This window comes from Delphinapterus leucas, chromosome 5, assembly GCF_059928025.1.
Source record: "Delphinapterus leucas isolate spDelLeu-1000000601 "Yukka" chromosome 5, BTC_Dleu_Yukka2, whole genome shotgun sequence".
Classification (NCBI taxonomy): domain Eukaryota; kingdom Metazoa; phylum Chordata; class Mammalia; order Artiodactyla; family Monodontidae; genus Delphinapterus; species Delphinapterus leucas.
In genome coordinates, this window is record NC_143133.1 from 57,106,342 (window position 1) to 57,132,147 (window position 25,806).

Genomic DNA, 25,806 nt, shown 5'->3' on the forward strand with positions numbered 1-25,806 from the left:
CCCTTTGAACAGGATTCTAATCAAAAGAATAGATTTGAAATGGAGATTCAATAGGACTTGCAAGCATCATTATAACATTTTCTAACTTTGTTTTAGACCAGTAATATAAAGAAGAGAACTATCAAAACTGGGAACTCACCAAGTATATATGTTTCCCAGGCCTTCTGTAAAAATTACCACAAACATGATGGCTTCAAAAAACAGCTATTTATTCTCACTCTGTTTTGGAGGTCAGAAGTTCAAAAATCAAGGTTTGGCATGACCATGTTCACTCTAAAGGATCTAAGGAAGAATCCTTTACTTCTTCCAACTTCTGGTAGCTCTAGGCATTCCTTGGCTGGTGGCTGTATTACTTCAATGTCTTTCCCCTTCATGTGGCCTTCTCTTTGAGTCTCTACTCTGTGTCTCTTATAAGGGCATTTGTCATTTGATTTAGGGCCCACCCTGATAATCCACTATGATATCATCCAGAGATTTTTTTTAAAAATTAATTTATTGTTGGCTGCGCTGGGTCTTCATTGCTGCATGCGGGCTTCCTCTAGTTGCAGCAAGTGGGGGCTACTTTTCGTTGTGATGCATGGGCTTCTCATTGTGGTGGCTTCTCTTGTTGTGGAGCACGGGCTTTAGTAGTTGTGGCACACAGGCTCAGTAGTTGTGGCTCACGGGCTCTAGAGCACAGGCTCAGTAGTTGTAACACACCAGCTTAGTTGCTCCACAGCATGTGGGATCTTCCAGGAACAGGGCTCAAACCTGTGTCCCCTGCATTGGCAGGCAGATTCTTAACAACTGTGCCACCAGGGAAGTCCCCAGAGATTCTTTATTACATATGCAAAGGCTCTCTTTCCAATTAAGGTCACATTCACAATTTCCAGAGGGGGCGCACCATTCAACCCGCTATATCAGGGAAAAATTGTTAAAAAAACTTTAAACAAAACCTTCCTCATATAAAGAGTCAGATCAGGGATGAAGTGAGTGAGTGGCATGGATTTATATATACTACCAGCTGTAAAATAGATAGCTAGTGGGAAGCAGCCACATAGCACAGGGAGATCAGCTCAGTGCTTTGTGACCACCTAGAGGGGTGGGATAGGGATGATGGGAAGGAGATGCAAGAGGGAGGAGATATGGGGATATATGTATATGTATAGCTGATTCACTTTGTTATAAAGCAGAAACTAACACACCACTGTAAAGCAGTTATACTCCAATAAAGATGTTTAAAACAAAAAAATTAGATTTAAAAAATAAACATTCAATTTTGATTCTCTATGGCAACATTTTAAGTCATATTCAATTTAATTTAAGAAATTTTATTACTAGCTGGTAAAGTGGTAATCTTTGTTTTGATCTTCCAAAAGGATCAAATTTAAAAAGTGAAGTTTTAGGTAAGTGAAATTCCAGTAAGAAGGGCTTTCTAAATTTTTAAAATAATGCCTATGCTATTAAAGACAACTGAAATCTCTAAAAGTCAAAACAGAATATTTTGATATAATATTTTTCTTTAAGTCCAAGACTCTTTTCATAATTTGCATACAAAACATTTGACCTACAAATATACTTCTTGCATTAGCAATTTTGAGACTTAATTTTTGCCTTAAGTCCTAAATAGGAAAGGACAGAGAATTTGCAGTTTCCCAAATGAGATCAAAGGGGCTCATTAGCTAGCAAATTGAGATGTTATGAAACATTTATTTGGGAGAGAAGATTCATATACACCCCAAAAAAGGGACTAAGCAAAAAGGTGTGTTATTAAAATTCAGCTTCCTTGAGGTATATACCAATATTGATTTTTATTCTTAAGTTTCTTTCACTTGAAAACACATCATGAATTCTCTTAAATATATAATTAATCTTCATAAACACATTTTAAAGACCATGTAGGAAAGATATGAAAATTAATATATTTGAAGTTAAAGAACAGATACTGTAGATTCTTTGATTTAGGTAAAGATTAAAGTAATGGTTTTGTATTCTGATCTAACCATGATTAGATGGGGAAAAAGGCAATTCTCTGTGTCCCCCTCGCCCCCAACACACTCTACTCTGTTATCCATTTTATAGATCTTGGAACCCTACTATACACAAGTTCTTTGTGATCCATTTTCTTTTAAAATATTTAAAACATAGGTAGCCAATAATATATTACCTATATTATCTATGGTTTTATCCTCTTGGAATCCATATTAGTCCTTAAATATATTTCAAAGAAATGTTTTCTTTTTTCTCATCACTTTCATAAGTGCAAGTCTTATAACAACTCATATTTTCATTAGATATTTCTAATATGCCACATTTAAATCATATGCTTATATATAGAATCTTTACATTTAAGATACATTTCATTGATTCAGTGGGCAAAGATAGTTTTAGAAAATGTAACTTCAGGGTAACATTTAGTTTAAACTATGAGTTCAACTCTGATATACACTTTAAAAACATAAAACTAGAATATTTTGTTGGCTATGGTATTTTCCTCCCTTTCCTGCCCCACATTAATAATTCTCCAATTGAAAAAGGAAACTGTCAATTTGTTGAGTGTTTCAGTCTGCTTGGCTGCCATAACAAAATACAAAGACTGGATGGCTTAAACAGAAATATATATTCTCGTAGTTCTGGAGGCTGGAAAATCCAGGATGAAGGTACTAATGGATTTGGTTCGTGGAGAGAGCACTCTCCTTTGTTTGCCGAGGGTCATCTGCCTTGTCACTGTGTCCCAGATGGAGGAGTGGGAGCCCTGGTATCTCTTCTACTTATAAGGGCACCAGTCCCATGAGATCAGGGGCTCACCCCATGACCTTAATTAACTTTTGTCACCTTCTGATAGGACCTATTTTCAAATACATGCATACTGGGGATTAGGGTCCCGACATGAAGTTTGGCGAGGGTGGAGTGGTAACACAGTCAACAACATCGTATTGTACAGACGAAGTGAGGAAGAAGAATAATATTTTCAAAATCTTGTCCCTGTCTTCAAAGAATACATAAATCAGTGGGGGAATAGATAAGGGAAATAGAAATGATTACAGATGATTAAACTCATTACATTATAGGACTTTAAAAAACTAAAAAAAATAAGGCTTCCCTGGTGGCGCAGTGGTTGAGAGTCCGCCTGCCGATGCAGGGGACACGGGTTCGTGCCCTGGTCCGGGAAGACCCCACATGCCGCGGAGCGGCTGGGCCCGTGAGCCATGGCCACTGAGCCTGCGCGTCCGGAGCCTGTGCTCCGCAATGGGAGAGGCCACAACAGTGAGAGGCCTGCGTACCGCAAAAAAAACAAAAACAAAAACAAAACTAAAAAACTAAAAAAAAAACTGTTTAAAACAAAATGTAATCCTTATGCAAGTCATGATTATGTCTGCACTTTCTTATAAGTCTTATAAATAAGGGTCAGTAGTTTTAGTTTGGTAAGTTAAAATATAGCATTGTCAACAATGATAGAGAACCAAAAGCTAGAATAGAATAGAATCATTATTGGTTAATTTGAAGAGTTTATTTTAAGATAAGAAAAGCAGGATAAAATAGTGGGAAACATCATCATGAAATTCAAAAGACTGGGCAAGTTTCCTAAAGATGCTCGTTCGTAGCCTCCTCATTCATAAAATGGGAATCAAAATATTTGCTTTACCTACCAGGTGTTGTGACAAACAAAAATGCTTCAAGTGGAAAATTTTTTTTAAAAAGTCCACCTGTCTATGCAAATGTGGTTATATACTAAAGGCTATGCTCAATTAATTCTTACTCTAACTATTAGAGAGTACCTTAAAATTTTACATCTGGATCTAGAATTTCTGAATATCTGTCAAAAGAAAAGGTTAACAGGAAAAGGTTAAAAAGTTAACAGGAAAAGGTTAAAAGGCTAACAGGAAATGCTGTGAGTACTTCCTAGTGCTGTGCAGCAGGATAATGAGATTAGAACCCAGGAAATAGGCCACACTCAAAGGTTCACACACAGAAATAATAGGTGATGTACTGGGGGCAGTAGATATTTCCTGGGAGATAGTATAAATGAGATATGAAAAGAAAGAAAGGGGTATGTGGGAAGATTAAAAAGTCTAGGTGGAAACCCTGGACCTGTCTACATTTGAAGAGCACACAAAATACAGAAAAAGCGGTGAAAGTCACAATCCTAGGAAAATATGAATAGTGAGGCATGAGACAAAGTAGATAAAAGCGTCAGGGAAGATAGCTCAACAATTAACAAGTGCATAGACTGGTTTAAATAAAAGTTTTTAAAAACTGAGTAAAGGGTAAAAAGAGTTTTTTCATTGATCTAACCAAATCAATTTAAGATGATTTAAATTAATGTGAAAGAAGACTAGTCAGATTTGAAACTCTTACTATTTTAAACTATGCTTCTAATTAGACTTTCAACTCTCAGAACATATTATATATATCCTCCAAATTTATTTTTATATGTATATCATTGTTTCATTAATTAAATCTCATCATGGATATAAAGAGAAAGGAAATAAGCTGATGAAGACCTGGACTAAAATGACAATGAAAGTGACAGGAAGACAAAATTATAGGCATGTTTTTTAGAGGAAGAAGTTGTAGCAACATTGATGACAGGTGATATAACATATGGGGAAGGAAGAACAAAAACTGGCCAATAATCTCACCTGCGAAAGTTACAAAATAGTTACTGGTATAGTAAGAGATGGGATATTTCAGAAGGAGGGAAGAAATGGAAAGGCCATTTGATAAGCTAATTTTGGGCACGTTAATTTTGAGAATAAACAAAAATCAGTCTGCAGGTGACTTGTCTACATGTGAACCCAAAAGAAGAAGAGTTAAGGATTGAGGATAGATTTACTTGTTAAAGTAGAAAAGTTTTTATTATACATAACAGTGCTAAACTAGAATGACAGTTTAACCTATATGATAGCCTAATAAATTGATTGCCTAATTATGAGACAACCTACTTCACATAAGTTTCAACCTAAGCAAATTAAAATAGTTGCCATTTATTTAAGACTTGCTATTATCTCTATTTTACAAATGAGGAAATTGAGGTTCTGCCTCTTTATGTAATCTCCCAAGGTCAAAAGTCCTGTCATTGGCAAATTAACTTTGAAGCCAAGATCTGCTGGACACTAAAGCCTGTGGTCCTTCCACTGGCTGAAAGAGTGAAAAGTATCGATATAATGGTACATAACATGAAGAGGAAGAAGTTGAAATTCTCAGACTCCTTCTTGGTGATAAGGGGGATGAAATTAGAAAAAAAGCTTTGTTATTATGTATAAATGAAAAATTCTGTTCTTTCACTGTAGAAAAGTCAATTCTTTTATTGTAAATTCACCTTGTAGGAATCCTGTCTGTGAATAATCCATCACAAAAGATAACTTTCTCTTATTACAAAATGTATATCATACGTTGGCCCCCAAACAATAAATAAACCTAAGAATACATTTAAGCTAATCTTCTTGTTAAAGGATTTGAGACAGCATAAAGAGAAGCTGCACTTATTAGAGTCACATATTTATTTTTAACAGAAATTCTCAGTTTATTCTCATGTTCATCTTCCTCCAAGTTATTTTAGTTTAAAAATATTAAAAAACACCATGATACTTTCTTCAGAAATAGATCGTCATACCTCTACCTATGAAATTGTGGACATAATCTCATTCATCTTGTAGGACATTCTTGACAACTATGTGCATCAAGCCTTATTTTTGGTATTCATAAAAGCATTCCTTGAGATAGGTCTAACAGCATTACATGATAATGTTTTCATATTGGTCAAAAGGGGATAATAACCTATAGCTGTAGAGTTTCTTTTCATTTGATATTGATTGTATTAAGAGTATCTTTGCTCTTGTATCAGTCTTAGTACTACAATGTGCTTGCTTATCTTCTTTTCCATACCTTAGTATCCTATATGGAACACTGAACTATCAGTAATTACTACTGGTTTTAGCCTCATTTCTGTCATCCTACCCCAAAACAAATAATCCTCCCCTAATAAAAAATGACATCAATAAGATAATACTTCCCTTTGTCTATTCATTTCCCGTGGCATAAGAAATTAAAATACCTGGATTACAATTATCTTGGCTTTTTCCCTCACTTCAATCTCCCCTCACTTAGATTACCTTTAATTAATTTATTTAACCTTATAACCTAATCAATTACAGAAAAATACAGGAATCATGCTTTTAAATACTTTAAGATATTCATGTCTATTATTGGCATGCTTTTAACTGCAAGAGTTAGAAATTCATCTCAACTGGGCCTTAGGCAAAAAAGGGATTTTTTCTATATTACTGGAAAGTTCCTTAGAATAAGTCCTGCACAGTGGGTTCAGGCACTCAATGAAAGCCAGAATCTCCCACCACCAGCTTTTCCCCTCTTCTTTCCTCACTTTCAGATAAACTCTTCTCATAAGGAAACAGATGTGAACACTGGAAGATTCAATCCACAATTTAGCAACTGGTCAAGACTATTGGAACCTTGCTGTAGAAAAATTTCCCACAACCTTAGCCAAAGTCTTGGGAAAGATTCTCAATTACCTGGATTGGACAACAGGTTAACTGGAAAACCATCACTACCATCATCTGAAATAACCAAAAACAAGGATAATATGGCCAATTTTGTTTAACCATATTTACAAATAAAATATACTACTATTTAGCAAAGTTTAGTGTAAAGGGAAAAAAATGCACTTTTTCCCCCTGGCAAATTCACAGGCTTTATTTTGTAAAAAACTATAATAAAAGTCAACGTTAACCTTAGTTTTGTCTCAGTCACATAATTAGTAATCAAATTCAGTGGCCAGTGAAAATGCTGACTCTCTTCAGATACCAGGATGCAGATTCCCTCTGCTTCTTTTAGATCAGTGATTCTCAAACTTGGCTGTCCATTGAAATCATCTGAGGATGATTAAACTGCTTCCTAGGTTCCAGCTCCAGTGATTCTAATTTAATGGATGGAGTTTTGGCCAGGATATCAGGAGTTTCAGATCTCCTAGTGGTTCTAAGGTACAAATTTGAGAACTTTCGTTGACGTTCTATTGTTTCCCTCTCAAATCCTTTCAAAAGTTTTAGGAACTAATAAATACTGACATATTATACCCCAGAAAACACAGTTCTCTTAGTTGATTAGGATAGCCTACCTAAAGATAAAGTCATTTTTCTGTCCTTCCATAGATTCCCTAGCTGCTTACCTGCATTGTAGCTTTTATCATGCCAGGTAGCAATTCCTTGTTTGTTTTTTTTTTCCTTTCGGGAAACTGGTAGCATTTGGAAGTTCTGCCCTGTGGTTTTTATAACTTTTGTTTCTACTACGGTGTTATTTAAAAGGCACTTTAGGAATGTTTGATCCACAAATTGTTAAGACTAGCTGAGTTTTGTAGTCTTATAGCTGAGTGTACATCATAATAAATTATTACTTCTATAGGATATGTTAAAGGCAAACTCACTCTCTGACTGCCCAGTACAAAACGTTTCCTTCCAGATAATTCAAACTGTTCCCAATAACATGCTGAAGACCTTAAAATACATGCTGCAATACAAAGTAAGTGGGAAAATTAAAGTTCTTATACGAACATTATTGGCAGTCAGAGGGTGTTACGTGCACAGAATTTAAGAAGTCCAGTGAAGAAAGAAATAGTATACCACATGCAAGAATACTTGGAAGTTGCATAAAAATGCTTTTCTATTTAGTAACAAAAAGTAAAGTAATAAGTATAAAAAAATAAAAGAAGAGAAGGCTTCCTGATGGAGATGAATTGCAAAAGTTTAGATTACATATGTGTAGCCTGATTCAAAGCTATCTGTAAGCAGAGACCAGGTCTTATAAATTTTGCACACTTTCTCCACCAGGTCCAACCCTAGGGTGTGTCAGGCCAAAGGCAACTATTTTTGTGGGGTTCCTATCTAAATAACCGATCTGATTAAAAAAAAAATCCAATGCACTGTTTGGGAGGTACCTGACTAAAGCATACTGAAGGTTTTATTTTTATCTTTGCCAACTTGGAATTGATTTAATATTTTGAACATGACATGAATATAGGTGGCTTTCTTCTGAAAGATATTTGAAGCTCCATGGTACATAAACTAGTGGCTGCACTGAAGTACTGTTCTTACCAACATCTTAAACCAAGGGGGCGGGGATGGGAAATTACTGAATATTTTTCCTTCTTTTTATCTCCCTGCTTTTCTTTCTGAAACAAATTTTCAGAATAGAAGGTAAAGAAAGTATATATATAGTTGATAAATTTCTAGGTTCTTGAGAATCATTTTAATCATGTTACTCCATCACTTGACAAACATTTTTTGAATATATATTATGCTTAATTATGCTAGAAAATTGTCTTTTTAAAATCTGGTTCTCACAATAATCTTATAAACTATGCCCATTTTACTGATGAAAAAAAGCTGGAAACATAACAACTAAAACAAAAAAACTTGCCTGACATTACACAACTAGTGTTCAGAAAGATTTAACTCAAGGATTTCTTACTCTGAAATCCATGTTCTTCCTATATTACCATAAATGTAACTCTTAGCATGCTTCTAATAATTGTTAAATTTAAGTCTTTTCATTCTTAATTCTGCAAGATTCTTTCCACATGTTAAGTAAAATTTGGATTTGTCATTTGTGTTGAGGGCAAACTAAAGTACGTTGGAGAACACAGTGCACATAGAGTCCTCTGATTTGGTTCAATCCTGTCCCGAGGCACTGGGGCAGCATTTTTCCTGGCACATATACGTATGGCTGGTTTTGTATCACAGCATCACAGCAGTATGTCACACATAAGGACAAACAATGAGATCTGTGATGGAGTGACTCGTTTAAAACTGACAACTATGAGATTTCTTCCTGTCCTTTACCATGTATTTAGTTAGAAAATCAACCTTTCATAACTGATATCTACATGAAGATTTAATAGAGTGATTCCTGATTATGAACTGATATCTTCAAACAAAAACATTTTAGTTATGACACAGTCAAATTTACTGTGAATGATTTTTTTTTAAAAAAACACACAGTAAATTAATTTTTGTGGATTAAATTATCTAATTTTTCTAGATCAATAGTTTACAACCAGGGGATATTTTGCCTCTCAGGGGACATTGAGCAATGTTTACAAACATTTTTGATCGTCACAACTGGAGACGGGGTGCTACTGCAACCTAGTAAACAAACAATTTAGTGGGTAGACTACAGTAGCCAGGATACTGCAAAACATCCTGCAATACACAGGATAACTTCCTACAACAAAACATTTGACAATCTAAAATGTCAAAGGTTCCAAGTTGGGAAACTTTATTCTAGACATATTTGTATGATCAAAACCAAAGTTATATTCCAAATGTTTTTCTATCTTCTCTTAGCTGTTGTACATGGTTTAATAGAATGAAACTTTTTGGAGCTTACAACATTTGACAGACAACCATGAATTAAAATATTGAAGAAAGAACCTGCATCAGCATTTTTAAAGCATTTTCTTAAATGTGGAAATTAGAGAATTGTGCAATGAAAAGAGGTAGCCAAATTCTATCTAGCAGTGTGCTAATGGGGAGTCCTAGAAGTTTGCTCTTAAAGGGGAAAGGATGGCCTTTCATTCTTCCATCAGCATTTCCTGGAAGCTGACATAATGAAGGAAGAATCTTTATGGACATATTTTGTTTGCTGGCTAGCCAGGAGAACTGACTATCCTGACCAGAACAGATGTGACTGGTCAGAAATAACCACTGCCCCACAAAAAACAGCAAAACTTAAACTTTTCTAACTTGTAACTTTTATAACCTGGATATCTAAATACTTCACATTTGCTCTTTTAATCGTCGATTCACTGAAGTGACAGAGACTTTAATGCTCCTTTTTAAGTCAAAAGAGATGTTTTCCACAGCGGGTGCTCTCCATTTATGTGAACTTAACGTGTTCCTGCCCTGACAGTTAAAAAAAAGAAAAAGACAGACCCGTAGAAAGCAAAAGTCATTTGCTGCTGCTTACCACCTGGGAGAAAAACCATCCTGTCCTTTCTATTACCCAAAGTAAAAATAGCATAAGTAAATTTACTTGAAACTTTGACCTTAGCATTTGACCAACTATCTCTGTCTCTTAAGAATACACTAAGATAATATTTCTGATACATCAGAAGACTAAAGTTGAGATAACTGATGCAGAAGTATTACGTTCCTATCCATAAAATTCTCAGTTTCAAATCCCTTATTTGATATTCGAAACTAATTCTCTTTTAAAACATTTATCTTTAAGCCAATTTCAGTGGCCTGTGAAAATGATTTCGTGCTTTACCACCACTTCTTTTAATACTCTCAATAATTTATTTAAGTAATGCATTATCAAGGTAGATAACAATCTAAAACATAGAAACTCAAAAAGAGAAAAAAAATTGAAATGCCTGAAGATTCATAACATCAAAGATTAGCATAATACTTTTGTGAATATCCTTCTGGAATGTGATATGTAAAACATTTGAATCTTCCCCTCATCAATTTCATATATTGTCAACAGATAGTTAAATCAATTGATATGTCCTACGTCACTTTAATGGCATTTAATACTTTTTTCATAACTATAAATTATTGTATTAATCCTGTATTTTTGAATGTTTAAATTATTTCTATTATAAATAATGCTTTAATGAACAGCTTTCATACATCTTTGCATATATTTCCTGAGGACAATACCAACAAAATTGAATTGTTGGGTAGAAGTATGCATTTTTATTGGTATTAATGAATTACAAGAAAATTTACATCAAGTTCTATTCCTTTCATTTGGGAATTTGAGTACCTGCTTATTAAAAGTTCACTACCACTTAGTAGTATCTAATTTGACTTATTTAAAGGCTGGTTTGAATTAATATTTGTTGATTAATAGTGATGCCAAGCTCTTCTCTGCATATATTTGTTTCTCATTTCTATTTATTAATCACTGTTGAATTACATACTCCTACTAATGGTTTGAATCTGTAAGATTTGTTTAGAAATATATAAAAACATTAAATTGTTACAACTTCTCTGATAATTTATTTATTTCACAAACACATATTAGCATTCACTATAAGCTACACAGTGTCCTAGTGACATTGAACAACAGATAGGGAAAGCTAACAAGCTCCCACACTCACTGAGCCTACAGCCTGTGGGGCATAGGTGGTTATTAATTAAATAATCACTGAAAATGAATGCAAATTATAAATATAAATATTTTGATTGAAATATTGCTATCCTTTAAAAACATAATTTAAGGCAATACTTAGACTTGATGAATCAGGAAAGACTTCCAGTAATTTTATGCTTTGAACAAGCCGACAGGTGAATTGGTAGAGAGCATTTCCAAGGGACTGGTCAGCTCAAAACTAAGGTGTCCCCTCCCTGTATGTTTCTCAAACTAATTCAAGTTTGCTTTCTGACAGTCCAGGGAAAATCACACATAGCATATACCAGGGCAAAGTTACCATCTAGAAAAACTCCAGACTTTACCAAAGGCCTTTGGTAAAGGCCTTTGCTTTTGTGTAGCTTTCTCCTAGAAACCACTATGACAAGCTAGTAATCTATACCAATATGTAAGCCACTTTGGCACCAATCTATAAATTGTTTTTTTTCTTTTTTTTTAATCTTGCTGATGGCATTGACAACATTGATATCTTAGGAAGCACAGTACTTCAGTACAATGGAAAATAAGCCATGTATTAACCACGGGGAAAGCTGCATTTCAGCATCTGGATGGCTAAATCACATATTTAAAACAAAAGCATTTCCGCTGCAGAAAGCTTTCTCAGTAGGGAAAAAGAAAGACCTGGGTAACTATGAATAAATTGAATAGAAATAGGGTATTATATTTGCCTGAAATTCTGATAGTTGAATGAATTAATAACATAATGGCATCCTCAATATTAACCTAACAGATAAATTGTTTTCATAATTTTATACTCTGACAAAAATAAAATCAATGTTCTTATTTTTCTTTATAGTTGAAGTTCATTGAGCTCTTAGGTATTAATTTTGCAGGGCTGGAAAACTATTTTTCTCAATTCAAGGTAGTGTCTGATGATCTACTCCCTTTATTTTCTTTCTTCCCAAGCTAATCTAAATGCACAGTAGGCTTACATATCATCTGTGGTGTGCTGGTAAATGTTTAACAACTGACTCTCTAGAGGGAAGTGGGGAAAAGCCCCGATCTGTCAAGTTTCCAAGTTCATGGTGTAAATGCCCTCACGATGGCCAGTCTTGAATGTCCAACCAGTCATCACTGAATGCAGAGTTGGAAAGAGGTAGCCACAATGGGCTCTAATGAGCTGGTTTGCACCACCTCCAGTATAACCGTCTTTATAGTTCCAATTGAGGAATGCTTATGGTTTGAGTACTTCTGTCCTCACTGGCCTCTCTATGGTCTAGATTTTACTACTTGATACAGACAACTGGCTTTTGTCTTCATCATGAAAGCCACCAGCTTGTGTTTTATCCAATGTATGAACAGGCAAAGCATGGTGACACTTCTGGAAATAACACAATTATCCCTTTGGATGACTTTGCCCCAAACTTGGCTCTTGATCTCTTTATAGCTCCTGCCATGGAATCCATAATCCCCACAACAATTTTATGGCAGCTGGGTTAGTATATAGTTCTGAGACTTGGATCCTAGGAATTTGGGGATGTTATCTCTGCCCAATGTAAGCTGAGGGAGATTTGGAATGCAGGGGGTCTATATCAGACTCTCATTGCCATTTCTACTCTACTGCAGCTACATTGGCCTAGGGCTTTCTGCATTTATGTATCCTTTTCAAGTGTTCCAGATGACCAGCAGTCAGACGATCAGTAGCCCAGAAGTCCCTTATTCTTTCAGATTCCAAACCTAACTGTTGACTTCAAGAGATGCCATCCCCACTACCATGCCAGGGTTTGGGCCCTAATGGCGGTTGGAGGAAAGGAGATCAGCACCTATGCCAGAATCTAAACTATATTCTATTTTACTAACCCCCTTCAGACTTCTAATCCCAGCAGAGATTTGTCTTATTCTTGCTTTCAGGCAAACTGCTCTAATTTAATTGCACATTATTCCTGATCCTGTAGTTCACGGTAATAAACTCTTAACTCTTAGGCTTCTCAGGTTTAGCTTATGATAAAGGAATCCTGATCATTAGAATTCCATTTTAAAACAAAATATTCTCACCCAATTGCCTAGCTCTTGAGAATCAAAAGCACATTGGATTTCACCCTCCTGTTTTATGATAATTTAAAATATATACATTTATAAATCAGAGCTGAGTGATACTTTTTTTTTCCATAGCTTGCCTTCTTTCCTTCTGAGGCAATGAATACCACTACATCAATGAAATGTGAGACTTCAAAAAAACAGGTTAAAATTCCCTATACCATGCTAAAATATGTATTCCCAATGGTAGTTAAATACTGGGAATACAGTGATGACCAAGGCAGACATGCCACCAGACTTTATAGAATTTACAGTCAAATTCGGATATGGACCCATTAAAAAAAATACAGTATGCTAAATGGGAATATAAGAGAAGTGCTGGGTCCTGTGGGAGCTCATATTTATCACCCCAACCTATCCTCATATCGTCAGCAAAAAATGTTATTGAAAACCAAAATGAAGGACTGACTAGTAAACTGGCTCAGGTTAGTGTACATTAGAGGTTGTCCAAGTTTTTTTCTTCCCATTTTATTGAGATATAATTGACATACAGCACTGTATAAGTTTAAAGTGTACAGAATAATGACTTAACTTACATATGTCATGAAATGATTACCACAAGAAGTTAAGTTAACATCCATCACTTCATATAGATACAAAATAAAATACAAAAAAATACAAAGTAAAAAAAGTATTTTTTCCCTCGGATGAGACTCAACTTTCATATAACATAAAACAGTATTAATTATATTGACCATGGTGTATATTACATCCTTAGTACTTATTTATCTTATAACTGGAGGTTTGTACCTTTGGCCACCTTCATCCAATTCCCCCTCTCCCCACCTCTGGGAAGGCAGCACAATTCTGACTTCACTTTGCACCATCAGTGTAAATGTCAAAATTAAAAATCGCAAAATTATCTTATTGTGAGGATATTTTTAATCTAGCCTTGCCTCTAGAAGTTGTACTGGGTGCTCCCTCTGCCTAGATCGGTCTTTCAAGATGTCCAAAGGGCTCACTCCTCAATGGCTAAAGCTAATTCAACCATTGTTCAAACATTGCCTTACCAATGGGGCTTCTCTAACCACGCTATTTAAGACTGCAGCTCTAAGAACCGATTTGACTTATCATGCTCCGTATTTTCTTCATAGCGTTTACTACAGTCTATTGTCACATTTAATATAGTGTTTATTTTCTATCTTCCATTATCAAAATAGCAACTCTGTGATGGCAGGGATTTTTATGTTTTGTTTATTGCTGTATCTCAAATACCTAAACTGAGTCTTCAGCATGGTAGGTGTCAATCAACCTTTGTTGATTAAGAGGACGAATGAGTCCAATTGTATATCTCCTTGCTTAATAAATTTTATTTTTCATATCTATCTCAGAGAAAATAAATATTAATATCTCTTGATAATTAAGTGAGCAGAAAGTTTAAACTATATTATCTTTTTGCCTCCAAATTCCTTATTTTTGTTTTCTTTTGATTTTCCCTGTTAGAGATTTCTCAAATATCTAATGAGCTCTTTCTCTTCATCAATACTTAAGAGTGAGGTATTAAAAAGCTTGCTAGATGCTCTAAACGCATGTTTTCATTGTAGGACTTCACTTTAGATTGATCAGGTGGAGACGGAATAGTTTGGGGTCTCCCAAGCAGCAGTTTTAAGTAGTTCTTGTCCGATGGATAGTTAGTATCCTCAGAGGAATTTTCTGGTCTTCACTTGGATAGCATACATTTTTCTCTGTCTGGTTAATATACATTTGATTACCAAATTGGGAAAGAGTGCTAGTGATATTACTCTTAAATGTATTGACTTTAATTTGATGCAAAGCTCAGCAAACTACAGCCTGTGGGCCAAATTTAGCCTTTTATTATAAAACTTCATTAAAACACAGCAATACCTATTCGTTTACATATCATCTGTGACTCCTTTCATGCTACAACTTCACAATTAACTCATTGCAACAAACGACATGAACTGTAAAGCTTAAAGTATTAACTATTTGGCTCCTTACAGAAAATATATGCCCCCCTGATTCCGGTATGGATGCTCTCAGCCATTATCCCTGTTGCCCTGTGACTTGGTGTGCAGTAAACTCTGGTTTAATTTCACACAGGGAACATGCATTTCCCTGATGGGTGTGTGGGAGGTAGATCTTGTCCTTACTGGATGGAAGAAGATGTGTGAGTTCACCCGCTCCAATAATCTTCCCTTTTTAGTCTCACCTCTCACTTTTGCCTTTCAGGAAACAAAATTCATCCCTCCCTCCATCTTTTCAGGAAAAAACAGCACAACTTATTTTATGCCATTGGTCCTGTAAGGCACTTTGGTATCATCTATCTTTTTTTTTTTTTGATAAAAGACTACTGTCCTTCTGTTCACTTTTGTCCTCTCAAGAATGTGTTAACATCTCTGGTTGCTTGATTGACCTTTTCTATTTTTTTGTTATGAACTTAAGTTTTTGTAAGAGTCCTTTCTTTTTGTTTGCTGGAAGGAATATGGATTAAAAGTTACATCCAAACCATCGTGCTTAATTTGAAGTCACCAGTACTATTTTTAATTTGCTATGCTTAAGATGTAATTGAATTTTTACTTGTAGCCTAATTAATGGTAAATTGAAGCAACTTTTATGAGATTTTAGTGTTTTACTTTTTCAAAAAAATTCTGACCTGTGACATATAAGTATTGTGTGTGGCAGTGTGTGTGTACTTAATTAGCTAAAGACTAAGAAGGGTATTTAAGTTTGCTTAATATTTTTATCAGGCTTTATTTTATGTGTCTCAATGGTATGCAATTTAGTGAATAAAAATTCATGACATTTTTAACTGGACTGCACTTCAACGATAAAAACTGGTTCCTTGGGCCCATTTAATTCTTAAAATTTTTATTGTGCATAAAAGGAAAATATTTCCAAAGGGCTTTTACTATAAAAGCTCAAAATCATAGCTCTCTTTCCTGTCCTGTTCCCCAAGAGAACCTCTTTTAACTTATTTAGTAATTCTTTAGGATACTTATGTCCATATAAATGTCTTATACATTATATGTAATTATTTTAACATTTGTGTTATACTCACATGTATGTATAATTATCCATTGGGGTAGCATAATGACCATCCCCTTCCCAAATAGGTCTATGTCTTAATATGTCTACATGCATGCCACAAGGTACATTGCAGATATGTGGAAAGGTAAAAACCTTAACATAAGAAGATTATCCTGAGACTGTGAAACAACTATTTGTTTAGAAGGAAACAGAAGAATCTAATTATAACATTTATATTGAAAAAACCCCACTAACCTGAAGGAAAAAAATTAAACATTACAATTAAGAATTTGCATTTATCAAAAAAAAACTATTAATAGAGGAAAAAGGAAAGCCAGTGTTTGAGACAGGATAATTCTAATATATAATTAATAAAGGGCTTAGAATATTTAACAGAATTCTACAAATGATTAAGAAAAAAAATTTATAAATGGCCAAAAGGCTCATTTGATCACTACACATACTTAAACATATGAGAAGTTATTAAATGTGTGCTTCATTACAAAAGAAATAAATGCTAAAAACCCAATGCAATATCACTGAACAACTACCAGAATGATAAAAATGAGAAAAACAGACATTAAAAGGCCCACACCAGCATTGGGAACAACTGGAACCGGTCTCAGTACTGGAAGTGTGTAAACGTGTAAAACCACTTTGGAAAACCATGTGAAAGCAATAAAGCTAAAGAAATGCTTACCCTATGATTTAGGGATTCCAATCCTAGGAACCTACTTCAGAAATGGGAGCCCAGGTACTCACTCAAAGCTCTGTATTAGAATATTTATAACAACTTGATTTTTAAAAGCTGAAAATTGAAGACTACTCAATGTTCATCAACATTGGGATACATAAATGAAGTTTGGTACAGTCATGCAGTGCAGATTCTATACAGCAATATGAATGAGTGAGTTACAACTACAAGCGACTTCTTGGATAAATCTCACAAAAAATAATATTAAGCAAAATAATCCAGATGAAATAGTTTTTACTGCATGCTTTCATTACTACAGGTTCAAGACAGGCAATATCAATCTATGGTATCAGAAGGCAGGAAAGTGATTACATTTCATTGGGGGCAAAGCCCAGAGGAGGAGAAGCAGGTGAGGGTTTCTGGGGTGTTAGTTTCTGTATCTTGAGCTGTGCTCTGGTTTTTTAGTTTCTGACAATTCACCAAGCTGGATTCTTACGAGGTGTACACTTGCCTGCACTCATACATTTCAACAGAAAGCTTTCTATTAAAACTCCTCCCCGCAACACCTGCACCAGTTTACCAGTGAGTTATACCAAATATTTAATGCTATTAAAAAAATAAAACCCTGCCTATATTTACCCCTAAGAAAATTAAAGTCGGATCCTGCAATCAAGTGTTTATTAAGCACTTTATTATTTGCACTATTATTTACTGTGGCAGTGAATGCTAAATAGAACCTATATGTTTAACATATCCTGCCCCTTCCAAATTGCCACCTTTCCCATCATTAGAAGATGGGCAAGGAAATTACACCTCGAAGCAAATGAAAGAAACCCCTGAAACTATTTCTTACAACTTGAGAACACACACCCCAAATAAAGAAATATAAACATGTGAATTTGATACCATTAAAGAGCTCAAATAAACAATGAGGATGTGAAACATTGTTCCCCTTGTGATATATTTTAAAACAAAATGTAGATTAAGTCAATATTTACTTTACTATTAGGTAAAATAAATTACTGTTAAATCATCATTTTTTTTTAATGCAAGTCTGGGGCATCACACCTATAATGTAGTAAAATTTTAATGATGTACAATTTCTCATCATTTAACATCTTGCTAGACATTTTTCACATAAACATTAGTGATGAAAACTTCCACGAGGCTTATAACTTTTCAGCTCTACTTCTCCGTAGCAGGAGAAAGTTTTGAAGCTACACAGTTGAGTAATACCTGCTACATTAGTATCCTATTGCTTTTATACAAAATTACCACAAATTTAGTGAACTTAAACAATAGAAATTTATTATCTTACAGTTCTGGAGGTCAGAAGTCCAAGATGAGCATCACGGGGCTAAAATCAAGGTATCAGCAGAGCTGCATTCCTTTCTGGGGGCTCTAGGAGAGAGTCCATTTTCTCGCATTTTTTAGCTTCTAGAGGCAGCTCCTCCGACTTCCTGTGCCCTCCTTTACTTATAAGGATGCTCATGATTACATTGGGCCCACCTGGATAATCCAGGCAGCTCTCTCCATCTCAAGGTTAGCTAATGAGCCACCTTAATTCCATCTGTTAACACAATTCTTTGCCATGTAACAGAATGTATTCACAGGTTCCAGGGTTTAAGGTACAAGCATTGTAGGGGAGTCATTATTCTACCTTCCACACCTGTCAGTACAATTACTTAATGATGCTTTATCCCTTGTTATGTATATGTGTTAATAATGTAAAAAATACACAAAAAAGCTTATGCCTATGTTGTTGAAATTCAGACATAATCATGATAATTGCCATGGTCATTTGACAAAAATATTATAATTTGATGTTCTATTTCATTTTTATTAAGATATAATTGATATATAACATTATATTAATTTCAGGTGCACAACTACTAATTTGATATATGTGATGTTCTATTTCTGATGGAGTATATTTTAGAACACTGCAGAAAGAAATTGAAAGAAAGTTCATCTTAAGAAAAAATAAAACTGAGGACAAGTTCAAATTTTAAAGGAAACTTTAACGTATAATCCATATTCATGCACTGTAATTATTCAGGTCACTAATTCTTATTTTTATTGCATCTATCTCTACTGAAGATAGGTGGAAAGTATACAATCTTGTATATAGTCTTTTCTGAATGGAACGTTTTAACTTTCAGATTGAATGGATGTATAAATATGATACTCAATATGAAAATATAAAATCTATGATTTATTTCATTTCTAATGTAATGTAAAATTAACAGAAAAAGATACTTAAAAACAGAGCTGAACATATAATACATATAATATATACTTATAATACATATGAATACATACTATATGTATAAATATATATGTGATTATATATACATATTTGTATGTTCATATACATATAACCACATATATATGTAACATATTTTACTATTCTCAATTTTTCTTTTTCTGCTTGTGTATGTGTATACATGTGTACGTTTGACTATATATAGTACATAATTATAATATATTATACAGTACATTCAATTCTCTTTCCAATGCATCTTTTTCTGCTTGTGCATGTTTGCATGTGATTTTTAATACTGGCAAATATTCAAAATACATAAACTGAAATAGAAAATAAATGATTTGTTTCAAATTATTAAAACCCTCAAAACAAATATACAGAATCTTCCAAGGCATTCATGGAATGCTTTAAAATCCAGAGAAAATGGAATAAGGATTAATCTTGAACTGTTCTGTAGAGGATAACAATTTACTATGTGACTAGTTAGGAGTGCTTCAATTCAAGCAAAACATTAAATGAGAGTGTCAAGTCCTTATTCTTGAGCTTATTTATCATCAAATTTCTTTTCTTTGTAGTAGCATTATGGATGCATTAATAAAAGGATAAAGTATGTTTAATACTATAGGAATAAAAAGTTAATGATCCTAAAAGATGATCATAGGTGCTTGTCATTGAGTATTTAAAATAATTTTTCTCACCTGGAAAGTTACAAAACTACTTGTAAAATATTATTGGATTTCAAATGAAAGGTAAATCCTTTCATTTCCCAAGAGCATTAAAGTGGGCAAACCCTCAAACCAGATTTAACTTTTACTGTCCTGTCTGTATGATGATTGACATCACTTACTTTTTTAGATATTTTAAGATCAATGCAGACGGAGGCATTTATTTCTTCTGAAGACATTTGCCTGCATTGACAGTAACCTGTAGCAAGGTGTGGTTATGGCCGTCTGGTCCAAACTCCTTTTTTTTTTCCTTTTTTTTTCCTTTGAGCCAGGTTAAACTGAGAAACAGAATTTGTATGCTTTCTCACTCAGTGATTTCTTTTAGTCAAAAGTATAGTGCTTTTTTTTTTTTTTTTTTTTGGCGGTACGCGGGCCTCTCACTGTTGTGGCCTCTTCCGTTGCGGAGCACAGGCTCCGGACGCGCAGGCTCAGCGGCCATGGCTCACGGGCCCAGCCGCTCCGTGGCATGTGGGATCTTCCCGGACCGGGGCACAAACCCGTGTCCCTTGCATCGGCAGACGGACTCTCAACCACTGCGCCACCAGGGAAGCCGGAACGTATAGTGCTTTTATTGAAACAACTAAGCTTATATTTTTACCACTTTATTGAGGTATAATTGATATACAAAACACTACACATATTTAATATATGCAATTTGATGAGTTTGGACATAGGCATACAACAAGTAAGATAATACTTTATACTTATTAATAAATGTTAATATATAATTAAGACAAACATTTAGCAGATATAAACACAAAGGTATCTTTTTTTAACTCTTTTCAGCTTATATGAATATTATTTCTAACACTGCCATTCTAATTTTTAAGAAAGAAACAATTAATCTTGAATGCTTACACTGTCATTTCATGCCTCTGAGCTTATGTACTAATCTATCTTTTCACAGGAAAACTACTTCTCAAGTTAAAACTGAAACAGTGAAATTGGTGTTTTATATTCCCATGGATTAGTCTTAGCCCTATTGGACCTAGAGCATATCAAGTACCATTGATCCCAGAACATCTATATTCCTAAAAGCCTTGCACTCCAAAGGATAACATGACATTTTTGAAAGAGTTAAATCCTGAAATAATCTATACTCTTATTTATTTTATGCGTCTTTATTCATTTTATTGTCTTTGTTGTCATTTGTCTCTTTTCTCCTCACCTTGTCTCTTCCCTCCCTTCTTTTCTCCCTCCCTTCCTTCCTTCCTTCCTTCCTGTCTCTCTTTCTCCTTCAAGTTATCAAAGACTAAGAATATTTTAAATGTTTTTTTATAAATTTGACCCCAAAGCTAGTCAATCAGAATTTTGACTGTTATATAATAATTCATATTATATATATATGCACATATTCTCTCTTTACTTTTTGAGTTCATTGTTATTTAAAGTAGGATTTCTTTGCACTAGATTTTATTATTGCAAGTAAAATGTCCTTTGGCGATCAAAAATTGTCTATGAGCTTTTGTTTGACAGTTTGCTGAAGATCCCATCAAAACGTTTACTGGAGGGGGCTAAGCTTAGTTGCCCAAGAAGTACATCTCATGAATATCTAATTTGATAAATTTTAGAAATACAGTGTAAATCTCACATTGTGATTAAAACTTCTTATATGGAAAACCTTATTTTTTAAATTTACTAATTCAATTAATTTACTAATTAATTAGATTACTATTATTTCTAGAAACTGCAGTTATGAGAATGTAAATATGTGTTCATCTAAGTTGAATTATTTTATAGCAAGTATTTTTTATTTAGTTATTTTATTCATTTTATTTTTGGCTGTGTTGGGTCTTCGTTGCTGCATGTGGGCTTTCTCTATTTGCGGCAAGCAGGGGCTACTCTTCATTGTGGTGTGCAGGCTTCTCATTGCAGTGGCTTCTCTTGTTGTGGAGCACAGGCTCTAGGTGCACAGGTTTCAGTAGTTCTGGCACGTGGGCTCAGTAGTTGTGGCCCACGGGCTCCACAGTGCAGGCTCAGTAGTTGTGGAGCACAGGCTTAGTTGCTCTGCGGGCAAGTATCTTTTTTAAATGATCTTTTTGAACTTCAGAGAGTACTACAAGTCAATTGGAAACAGTTTACTCCACAAATTTAAAAGTTAAAAAAAGACATACTGTTCTCTCTCTCTCTCTCTCATCCACCCTCTTGCCCTCTTTCCATGCCATCCACCTGTTCCAAGGGCCAGTGGTTCTGAAAGTTGAATTCTCTTTTAGCATAATATGTTTTATAATTCCAAATAAACAAAACTCTGGCAAAAATTATAACATTTCATTTGACAAAACTCTCTCTCCTTTTATAAGCTGTCTGGTAGGGAAAATGCATAATCAATTTACTTCTGAGTCCCACATGGACAGCTGAAGGAATTATGGTTTCCCAATGTGTTTCTGAAATATTTTGTCTAAGGTTATAGTGCCATTTTCTCTGAGATCTGCTCTAGCTTTCCCAACTTTACAGGATTTTGGCTTCAGTGTCTATGCTCTTGCCTGAGATATGTTTCCTGCCAGAGTAGATAGGAATTATGTCAGCTTCCTCAAGAATTGCTCTGTCTAGATCAGAGTGGGTTACCAAAAATATTTTCTGAACAGATACATGGATAGACAATATGGGTTGGTCCATATCGTGGCTCAAACACCACACATTCCACAGTAAGGGGATGCTCCACTTGATGACCAGAGAGGGCTAAGTGGGATGAGTAAGATTTTGCACAGTAGATCATTTTCTTTTTATTTGTGTAATATGATGACTATAATTATCTTATATGTCCTTCATGGGTCCAACCCTTTCGAATCAGCTGCTCTTTGAAGTTTTCCATCCTGACAGAACATGACTTGTGTTTGTATTCAAGCACTCTTGGACATAATAAATTGGCTACCTGATATATCTGGTGGAAAAATACCCACTAGGATTCTCCTTCTATTGTCATTAGGAAGTAACCATCACTACCTTATCCAACACCCTTTTTGGAACTTGACACTTGGTTAATCCTTTTGCATTATGACAGATAGGAGTAATATCCTTCTTTTTACTATTATTAAGTAGTTTGAGTGAAGGGAAGAAAACTCTTGGGGCAAAGTAATTATGTTGATTTGCATGGTCATACTAAACAGAACTAATTACAGTTCAATTACATTTAATGCTCAAATAGAATTATCATTTAACTGTTTCAATAACCAATACCAGTTGAAATGTAAATGTGTGATTATGTTGACAAAAATGGATTAGGAGTTACTTTTCAGAAATCAAATGTGACTAAAAGATATGAGGATTACAGTATGGTTCAGGCTTCTGAGAGTTACTAACTAGTACATTTGGACTTCAAAAAATTTAATGTCATGTAAATTGACCTTAAGGAAAGGGACTGACTTGAATTGTGAGGTATGCTAAATTTATCTACACTTGTTAAAATGAAGCTGTGCTGTTCATAAGTTCACTCAGTCTAGAAAATGTTTCTAAAAATGGCATTAAAAATTACCTGCAGTGAATTGTGACTGGTTCTCTATAGTCTCCCTGCCATTAAAAACTGTTAAATTGAACGAAATGTATGCTGCAACTGTTTTCAGGCATTGGACAAAAGAGAAATGTACATTATGAGCTCTGTATTTGGCCCATGTCTCTATCTGTAGATAATTTCCTGGCTGTGGCACAAGGAAGTACCCCACAGCAGTCCTATTAGAGAAGAGAATGAGCTCAGACTGAGGCTGCTGATGGAAACTCTGGAGCATGGCACTAGAGAGAAGGAAGCAGGTCAGTGTTCAACTCCGATTGGGGATTTTCGGCAAGAGCTTGGTTAAGTACTGGGCTGCATAGATTCAGGGTGAGACAATATAAAGTTTACCAGAAAATAGTTCTTATAGACTTAAGAGTAGAATAGATGTACTAAAGATCAAGCAGTTCCTGGAGGTATTAGAATTCTTACCAAGTCAGAATGGGAGGACTTCATTAGCACCAAGGAATCTAGCTGGCATCTGAGAAGGATAAAACTTTGGAGGAATGTCCAAGTTCCAGAAAAAGGTCTACTCTAGTCCTAGTCTAAGAAATTCTAAAATCAAATCTAAACAGATTCACAGGGAAAAAAGGGTTTTCACTCTGAGTCCTGCCAAGTTAGAGGATTGGTAAATACCTTGGGCTTTCCACAAATCTACCTTAACAAAATATTAAAGCAAACTTACACAAGCTCAAGGTGGTAGCCAGAAATTGAACTGCCTCTTGAAAGGAATTTCAGTGCTTTTCTGAGGAAAATAAAAGAAACTAAGTCTCTGTAATGGATTAGTCACTACTAAAGCAATAAAAAACAATTTAAAAGTTATTTAAACCTAAACTGAATGAAAATCAAAAACAGAAAAAATCAAATCTTCCAAAATGTCTATTTCTATTCCAATGATACCCAAAACCTGCAACTAAGTACAGATTAATGTTATGCTGGATTTTAGGTAGCATACAAAGATTTTTTATTTTGTTAGCTCCCATTATCTAACAGATATTTTACCATTGTCTGGAGATTTTTCATGGTAAAGTAAATCTAACAAAGTTTAAAATTTTAGCAGATATTTATTTTTTCTAAGTTCCCTGTTTCTGGTAACGCTTGAGGCATAGGTCAGTAACTAAACTTTGCACATGGAGCCATAAATGTAATGACAGTTAAAAACAATAACTGGAAATGATTTTTAATATTTATGAAATAAAAAAATTAAACTATTTAATAAAAAATAGCAAACTACAGTCTTTCTAGATAATGACCTATAATAAATCAATAATAAATCAATGATGGGTTTAATGTTATTCTGATGTCTTTTCACTGAGTGGTTCACCATTAGGACATGGATTAAAATTTCTTTACTCTTTCAATCTCTGGAATCTGCTACTACTTCTGTTGTCTTTATATAACATGAATGGTCAGAGAAGACATAAAGATTCTTTTCATTACTTTACTGCATACTTAGAAGTTTCCTGAGAAAGAAGATTTCTGCTCCCTCCAGAATAAAAAGAAGACTATATTAAAGAAGTTCCTGACTTAAAAGGAACCTGATGTTTGAGTTCTCCAAAATATGTTCTTTTCAAACAGATGTTCAACCTATACGAAGACCTTTAGGGATGGAAAGCTCATTTCCTCATGAGAAAGCTTATTTTATCTTTGAACAACCCTGATTGTTACAAGTGAACTGGAATCAATTTTGTTGTTGTTGCTACAGTTGCTGCTCATCATTCTAACTCTTGTCAATTGTCTAACCATGACGGTGTTTATGTTCAGACATCACCTACAACGTTGACTCTTCTCATAATTAGCCCACTATCCATCTGCCCCTATCATCTCTAACTCTACTCTTACACCACATAAGAATGACTTTTTGTCTAATAAGGTGGTTCTTTATTTTTTTCTTCTATTGACCTCAGCTTTATCAAAGTTTAAAAATCATATATTTTCACTATTCTTACTACTATAGAGATTTTTTCCATATAATAGCAAGTCGTTTGGTCTGAATATAAGTTTAGGCAGAATTTTTCATTTTATGGTGAGAAATGCTATGAAAAAATTATATTTCTGAAAAGACTGTGATATACTAAATATTGTTTATAAGAATTTTAAGTTTTATTTTCTCTTTTTTCTCATTCTCAAAACATATTTTGAACAACCGTGTCTCTGAAATTCAAGGCAACTATAATGAACAGGATAGATATGGTCTCTGCCTTTATAGAACTTACAGTTTGGTGGGAAAAGTAGACATTGAACAGAAAATCACATAATTGATTAATTACAATTGTGATTACCAATTAGATAGGTATAGTAGAGGGAGATCTAGTCTGAAGGGTCACATATAAAAGTATCAATCACATATATAAAATATTTGGAATGCTTAAAAACATACAATTTCTCTGCAAAACTCTTCATAGAAAAGAATTTTGGTGTCCAGTTGCATTAAATGAAGTTAGTAAAAAGAAGAGTTTTA